Source organism: Cupressus sempervirens, chromosome 3 (assembly GCF_028749045.1).
Source record: "Cupressus sempervirens isolate cs-2001-9-10 chromosome 3, ASM2874904v1, whole genome shotgun sequence".
Taxonomy (NCBI): domain Eukaryota; kingdom Viridiplantae; phylum Streptophyta; class Pinopsida; order Cupressales; family Cupressaceae; genus Cupressus; species Cupressus sempervirens.
This window is the reverse complement of record NC_143120.1, coordinates 1,035,486,685-1,035,494,245: the sequence shown is the minus strand read 5'-3', so window position 1 is coordinate 1,035,494,245 and position 7,561 is coordinate 1,035,486,685. Positions and strand designations below refer to the sequence as shown.

General features: G+C 34.3%; 1 long non-coding RNA gene across 2 annotated transcripts; it reads right to left on the bottom strand.

Moving 5' to 3' along the window:
- Positions 1 to 1,412: 1,412 nt before the first annotated feature.
- Positions 1,413 to 5,533, bottom strand: LOC149570271 (uncharacterized). 2 transcript variants are annotated; one of them, XR_016361797.1, is made up of 3 exons: positions 4,940 to 5,518; positions 2,486 to 2,762; positions 1,413 to 2,068 (listed from the first exon to the last, which is right to left on the bottom strand). It is a non-coding gene; the product is annotated as an uncharacterized LOC149570271 (long non-coding RNA). The 2 variants fall into 2 exon arrangements; XR_016361796.1 differs by lacking the exon at positions 1,413 to 2,068 and having other exon boundaries at positions 2,303 to 2,762; positions 4,940 to 5,533.
- Positions 5,534 to 7,561: the final 2,028 nt, after the last annotated feature.

Sequence of the window (7,561 nt, the reverse complement as noted above, 5' to 3'; positions counted from 1 at the left end):
AATTTGGGATGTAACAGTCTTCTTATGTGATTATTTTTTCTAGGGCAGCGATTAGTTGGACTTCTCACTTGCAACCTGTGGTTGCTCAATCCTCTACTGAAGCTGGATATGTTCTCTCGCTGAGGCAGTCAAAGAAATGATATGGTTGCAGCATGTGTTCGGAAAATTATGGTGGAAGCAATCTGATTTTACTCTTTCTTTTGAGACAATGTCAGACAGTCAGTGCCATTCATTTGGCTAGAAACCCAGATTTTCATAATCGTACAAAGCACATAGAAATTAAATACCATTTTATTCGTCAAGCTGTTGCTGAAAGAAAGTTTCAGCTGGTAAAGATTCAAACAAATCTGAATCCATCGGACGCTCTGACCAAAGTGGTCATAAGGGAGAAGTTCGAATTTTGCAGAGCTTCGCTCGGTCTCTCACAAAAGTGATTTCAATTTGGAGCACAGGATATCTATGTTATATTTTTTCTGAAAATGATTGGTCTTCAAGTGGGAGATTTGTTGGGCGGGTGAAACTCACTCATTATGTAACTGCTAGCTCTGACAGTAACACCTTTGGTCAGGACTATTTTTTGTAACCGTTCTTGGATGGTGAGCTGCTGCCATTATAATGTTGCAGCAGATTCTTAGTGCTGCTTAAAAATACGATCCTCTCTCCCTTTTTGGTAGAGAGTGCAGTGAGCTGCTTGATGTGCGAAGAGATAGCCATTGCATAAACCAGAGATATTAAGAGTCAGATAATCTCATTTGCTGAGAGTGGATGTGGCCTGTTTATAGGTAAACCACTATAAATTCTGTCTCTGTGCTTTTGAGTTAGCTTTTTTTTACTTTCTTGGCTTTTTTAGTTTCAGTTTAAATCTAAATAGCCATTGCATGGCTTATCTGATGTAGCAAAACCAGAGATATTAAGAGTCAGAGAATCTCATTTGCTGAGAGTGAACATGGCCTGTTTACAGGAAAACCACTGTAAGTTCTGTGTCTGTGTTTTTGAGTTGGCTTTGTTTTCGCTTTTTAAGTTTCAGTTTAAATCTACACCGATAATGTTTCTACATCCAGGTCCACAGGGATCTAGATTCCTTAAAAAAATGAAATGAAGGTATGGTTAGATTGTCGTGAAAGAGTGGAATTGATATAAGAAGCCAAACGAATAACTAATATCAAAAAACTCAAACCAAAACAGGAAGCAGAAGCAAAAGAAAATAAAAGAGAAGAGAAGAAATTGCATATTTGGATTTGCTTTGTGTTGGAGATTGTAGCTGTGATAGAGATCTTTATCTCTAGGCAATAATACTGATATGGCCACCTTCAGCTGAAATGGACATTTATGATAAAATGTAATATTAAATATTATGACATGTGTCATTCAACATGCATTGAGGCACAGAAATTCAAAGAGTTGTAATTGATAATAAAGAGTTATGTTTTGGTAATTGAAGAGACCTTCGGTTGGAATGTGAAGAGTCTCTCTTTATGTTATATATATGGCATCGAGTGAAAGGCATTGTACACTTGTAACATTTTATGAGCAATAAAGGAAATCTTTTGTTGTGCGGCTGGGTTTTCCCCTTCACTCTAGAAGGGCTTTCCCAGGATAATCTTGTGTCTCTTGCATCCTTTCTGGTCATTCAGTATTGCTGTTTATCTGATTCCTGGGCTAAATCTAACACTTTGAACTACAAATTCCTTCTATAGGCAGATCAGGGGAGCCAAAAGGTTCCTGTTCGTATTTCTACACCTACCATAGAACTGAGCTCAAAGGAAGCTGTGGTTAGAGTTAGACAAGATAACACTCTGATACCTGAACCAACCAATGACTAAATGTTGGATGGATGTGTCCTAGACACCTAGATTATAATTTTTAATAATGGCCAGCTCTTTGAACTTTAAAGTCATCAGCTTTTATCCATTTGTTAAAGCCTGATATCAATATTGATCATTCTCTGAAGACAAAACACATAACACAATCTGCATATGTAAAGACATACCCAAAAACATACAATTCCAAAGCCCATTGAAGACATCAGTGAGGCCAGAACACATAACTTACGATATATGATTACAGTCTGCAATTGAAATTCAAAAGACTATCAGAAAAGCATATGATTCCAAATCCAACTTATTTGTCTTACTTCAAAATAGCTGAAAGAATTATATAAAATCCATCAGCACAAAAAAATAATGTGCTTGCTGTTTAGAGTCTAGACTATTGGAGATTGAATAAAAATAGCCATTAAATGTGATGTCAAAAAAGGCTGGGAACATGTGAACTCTAGATTTCACCAGAATATTGAGAAATATTTGATAATGAAACCAAGTTTAAATACCAGCATAATTTAATTGTGAATAATGATATAAAATTTATAAGGAATATGCAGCACATAAACATAAGGAACTACAATTACCTAAATCTTAATAAACAGCAAGGAACTAAATCAACTAGATCTTTATAGAATAAGAGCTACTACAGCCCTTGTACTAACCTGAAATTTTTCGTATGATATTAATAAAAGTCCTGTCTCGCAATCAATGATCCACATCAACAAACACCTTTCTTCTGACTGCATCTCTCGATTTAAAATGATGTAAAAAGTTGGGAAGATCCATTGTGTAGCAGAAGTGATTAGTCGCAACTAAGTGATTGAAAACAATCATGGTAAATACCTCCTCCTACGGTTCTACCCAATGATCTTCCCCACTTTTTGCATTATATTTATTACAACTTTCTTGCTATCCCAAGCCAGGCAGTAAAGATTTCCCCTGCAGATCATAAAAATCAGCAAATTGTTACATTGTGTTCAAATGTTCACAAGCACATAAACGTTTTAGTTTTTGCCTTGGTTGTCTGTTCAGGTTCCAGTACAACTTGAAAAAGGTGGGTAACCTTTGGACAATTCCATACAAATATATATATACAAAATCATAAATTAATACATGAGCTGACTTAAAAGATAAATAGAACTAGCATAAGCAATTTACTACATAGAATAAAGCCATGTGGTTATAAAGAATTTAGTACAGATTTAATCTCGAAACAAAAGTAGAGTTGAGATAACCTTACATTGCTGATTTAATACATACAGAAAGATAATGTGATTATTTATAATATAAATTAATTATAATGGCACATATGCAGAGGCAAAAAAACTCACAACCAAAAATCTGTTGCTATCAATGGGAGAAAAAGTTAGGAGTGGCAGAAAAAGGAGAGCAGGACATCAGAGTGTCATTGCAAGATGAAGAGCAACTGAACAGAGGGAGGAAAAGCAAAGAAGAAATGTTATTATCGTCCAACATGACACCAAACCAACCATTCTATAAGAAGTGTTGCACCTGACTATGCTTAGGCTTGAACGAAGCAAAATAAAAGCATGGGGTTTGTTTACAAACCACATTTAGTAAGACGCCATAATACAGCTAAATTTCAATCAACTGAAGGGTTTAATATTTAAGGTCTGAAGTTAACATGGCCTGCTATGGTTCTAAAGTATGTACATATTAGAGTTAGCAAGTATTTGTAATCTTCTGTTCACTAATGTCAGGCATTACAGTTGTTCAGCAACCAAAACACAAACAAAATGTAACCAATCAGTCACAGGTTGAGAAAAATTTATCATCTCATCTCATAAAGGGGACTTGTTATATTCAGTCAGGTACAGGATTATCTTAGAATTATCAACAATAAAGCTTAAATAGTACATTTAAGCTCCGTGTTACCTATAAGATTACGAACCAGTAGTATGATAAAGTCCTAAAACTAAGTAAAATGCGTTAGTATTAAAACCACAGCAAATACTGTGTTCAACAACAATCCATGTTATAGTAGGACCATTATGTTGTCAGTGGGTCAGTTCTACTGAGGCGGAATTGTCATTTATCATAATATATCGGAGTATATACACAGCTTTGCAGCCAATGGGAGGAAAGGATTATCATACACTCAGTCGAAGACATTTGGACACTCCATGCATAGATCCTCGTGTATTCTAAACGGAGAAGAGGGCCTATCACTACTTTAAGGACCGTGAGGAAGTCAAGATCCTTTAGCCAACCTATCAGTCGATCAAGTAGAATAAGAACTTAGCCCTTAAAGCTATTAATTAGGGCAGTTAAGTCCTGAACTAGGACGAAGACACTTCCAACATAGGAAGCCCAGAAATAAGCAATAGTAATCACTTGATCAACAATAGAGAACTCTCAAGCTCTTGTTACACAATGCGGCATAGGAGTAACAAAATTTGTGGCAAATGACTCGGACAGAAAAGAAAAAAAATGATACCAAATTTTTTTTATCATTACACATTGGAGTAGATATGGTGTGCCAGACATAGCTTCCCAGTCAATGAGAAGTAAGGGTTATCATACAACCAATCGAAGTCCTTTAGATACTCCATTCATAGATCCCCAAATTCTAAACAGAAAAGAGGGCCTATCGCCACTCTAAGGAGCATCAGGAAGTGGAGGAGGTCCTCTAGTCAATCTATCAGTGGATCAAGTAGAATGAGAGCTTAGCCCTTAAAGCTATTAATTAACGCACTAAGTCCTGGCACTTCCAACATAGGAAGCCCAGCAGTAAACAATAGCTAATTACTCAATCAACAGTAGAAAACTCTGATACTCTTGTTAGATTGAGATACTGCCATTCTAGCAACTAACTTGAACAGAAAAAACAAAATACTAACTTTTCAATCAACACAAATTCGAACAAACCCTCCATTCCAAAAACTAACGAAGAAAACACGAATTGAAAAACATACAAATCTGCACAAATGCGCCAACAGACGAGCCGTAGCAACCGTAAATGCCACATAATTCTGAGGAATTTTCACTTTCGTACGCAACCGCATAAGCTTTGATTGACAAGATAAAATTGGGATTATAATGGCTTTAGGGTTTCGGAATTAATAGCTTATTGAACAGTCAAGAAAGCAACCTACCCGATGCATGGCATCCGATGTGCAGAAAAATCTCTCATCCTGGGGAAATCTGTGCAGAAGCATTACCCATTATAGAGGTCAATGTTGAGTTCTCTTTGGACGATGTAGGGCCGAGCATAACCCAAGAGGGTATTCTAATGGAAAACGCTGCGCATCCCGTACTCCCTTACCTTCGCATTGTTTCCATTGTCGTGGGGAAAAAGATCATCGAAAAATGCAAATATGATATTAAGGGAGGGCATCCGATCGGCTTACCTTGATTGATCTTATGTTCGGCCTAGCCTATAATTGATAGTTGGGAGACTCAGAGTTAGGATTTTTTTTGAATAATCGCAGCAGGCTACAAAAAGTTGACAGCAGCTATCTAGTCACAAAATTCGTTACCCCATGCCCATCAGGACCATCCTTTGGCAAGGTCGCCTCCTATAGTGCGGGAGTTTGTGAAGTCATCTCGTATGCTCATGATTGATCCTGAGAGCTGTTCCATTCAGGTTTTTCAACTCACAAAATTTAATCACTCTGATAAGTTTTTTAAATACTAGCACTTGCACCCAAAAAAAGGTGCAAGGGATAGCCGATCGATGTTTGATTGGAAATCATAAATGAAGCTTCATATTATATAAAGTAGTCTATAAAATTGAAGGCTTTCAACAAATTTTGTTCCTCGTGAATCATTCATTATAAATCTCTTTGAGCTCATCAATTGATAAGTAGTATATTTTTTCAATTGATAAGTAGAACATTTTTTCCATAGCAAGTCAAAATGTGATATTTTTATCATGACTCTACAATGTAGATTTTGAGTCAAACTCATTGACTTATGTTTCATGAGTAGTGGTTCACAAGAACGAACACTCAGCAATTATTGCATGTCTAGGTGATGCTAACAAAGCCAAAACTTCCCATGAGCTCACACATCCAATATTAAGTAAAGTTAGATGAGATTTCCATGCACATTGAAACATGAAATATGTTAGTTGTATGATATTGAGATAACATATATTCCACTAAATTTTACGATTAAGATTATTTTGAAAAAAATGGACTTTGAAAATAATTTATTAATAATAAAAGTTGTATATTTCATTAATAAGGTTAAATGTTTAACAATTAATATAGTTCATTAATTTTTTAAATAGTTTCTAATAAAAATTATAGAGATAAAAACTAACTTATGTTAAATATTTTTATTATATTTATTGATAATTTAATTTTCTTAAATTTTATGAAGGAATAATTTTTTATTATTACCAAGGTAATTCTTTATATTTTATTATAAAAATTGTTAAGTTGAACAATGGAAAATAAGTCTAATTACTTAACTTACTTAAATAAATTTAAAAATAATAATTTAGCTTGAATCTTTGTATTATTTTGTTGATAATCTTAGAATTTTAAATTCTATGAAAGAATAAGATATTCTTCTTATTTTAAAAATATTTTTGTAATATCTATATTTTAATTTTTTTAAATGTTAAATTGAACTATCATAACATGTGATAACATGTGAAAATAACTATAATTACTTGAACTCCCAAAAAATTGACTTATGAGATGTACAAAAAGGTAAGCTACGAGAAAAGAATTGATGAAAATGGAAGTAAACTTAATAAAGAATAAACAACATATATTATAAACTAAGAGCCCAAGCTACTCACGATAATGACAATGAATAAGATAATTATTAAGATGTATGTAATGGGATTGAAACTTATTTACATGTGACTCCAGAATGATGAAAGGAAGTGATCTAGTAGACTAAATGGCTCATAGAGATGTATTAACAAAATGGATTTGTTGAAAAGGCTTTGAAAATTTCAAGAAAATGCAATTGCCATATGTAAAACTAGATTGAACAACATGTCTTGTGATCTCCTCTACCTGTGCCAAAATGGGCTTGGGAATATGTACAAAATAAGAATCTACAATTACTTACCAATACTCACTAACTTGGCTTGGACACAAATACAAATACCTATAGAAACATGGGTTACTCAACTGATAAAGTCTTAATACAAATCTCTATCGAACACCATAGCTGAGTAAATGATAATTAGATACCTTGGCCACCTCTGCACAATCATATTGCTTCACCAACATTAACAGTTTCATCATACATGCCAAAGATAAGGGCACATATCTTTTTAATGGTAACACTCATTGATCAAAAGTCGAGAGAAATTACACAATAAGGTAATAGCAAAAAAATCTATAGTTTGATATAGAACATTTAATAAAATGGACATGAGATGCTATATTTTGACAATTAAACCCACAAAATACTACAACTCAAGAGAGACAAATGTTATTCAATTTACAATTGTACAAAAAAATCTGAAAAAGTAGTTGTCAAAAAACTTGTCAATCTACATATCCATCGCTTCTCGAGGGATGGTGCAAGTAAAAGGTTGAGCTGAGTTCAGCTTGTCGGAAGTCAAAATAATGTCAAGGGGTTGATTAGAGAAGCAACGCTTGGACTAGATAAAGCCATTTTGAGAGCTTTCTGATCTTCAGCTACAATTAAGGGTTCAAACTTGGTTTCGCCCAGAAGCCATTCCTTGTCACCAGTAGCTTGGGCTCTTAACAATACTTACAAAACATAAAGCAAAAACAAAATTGAAT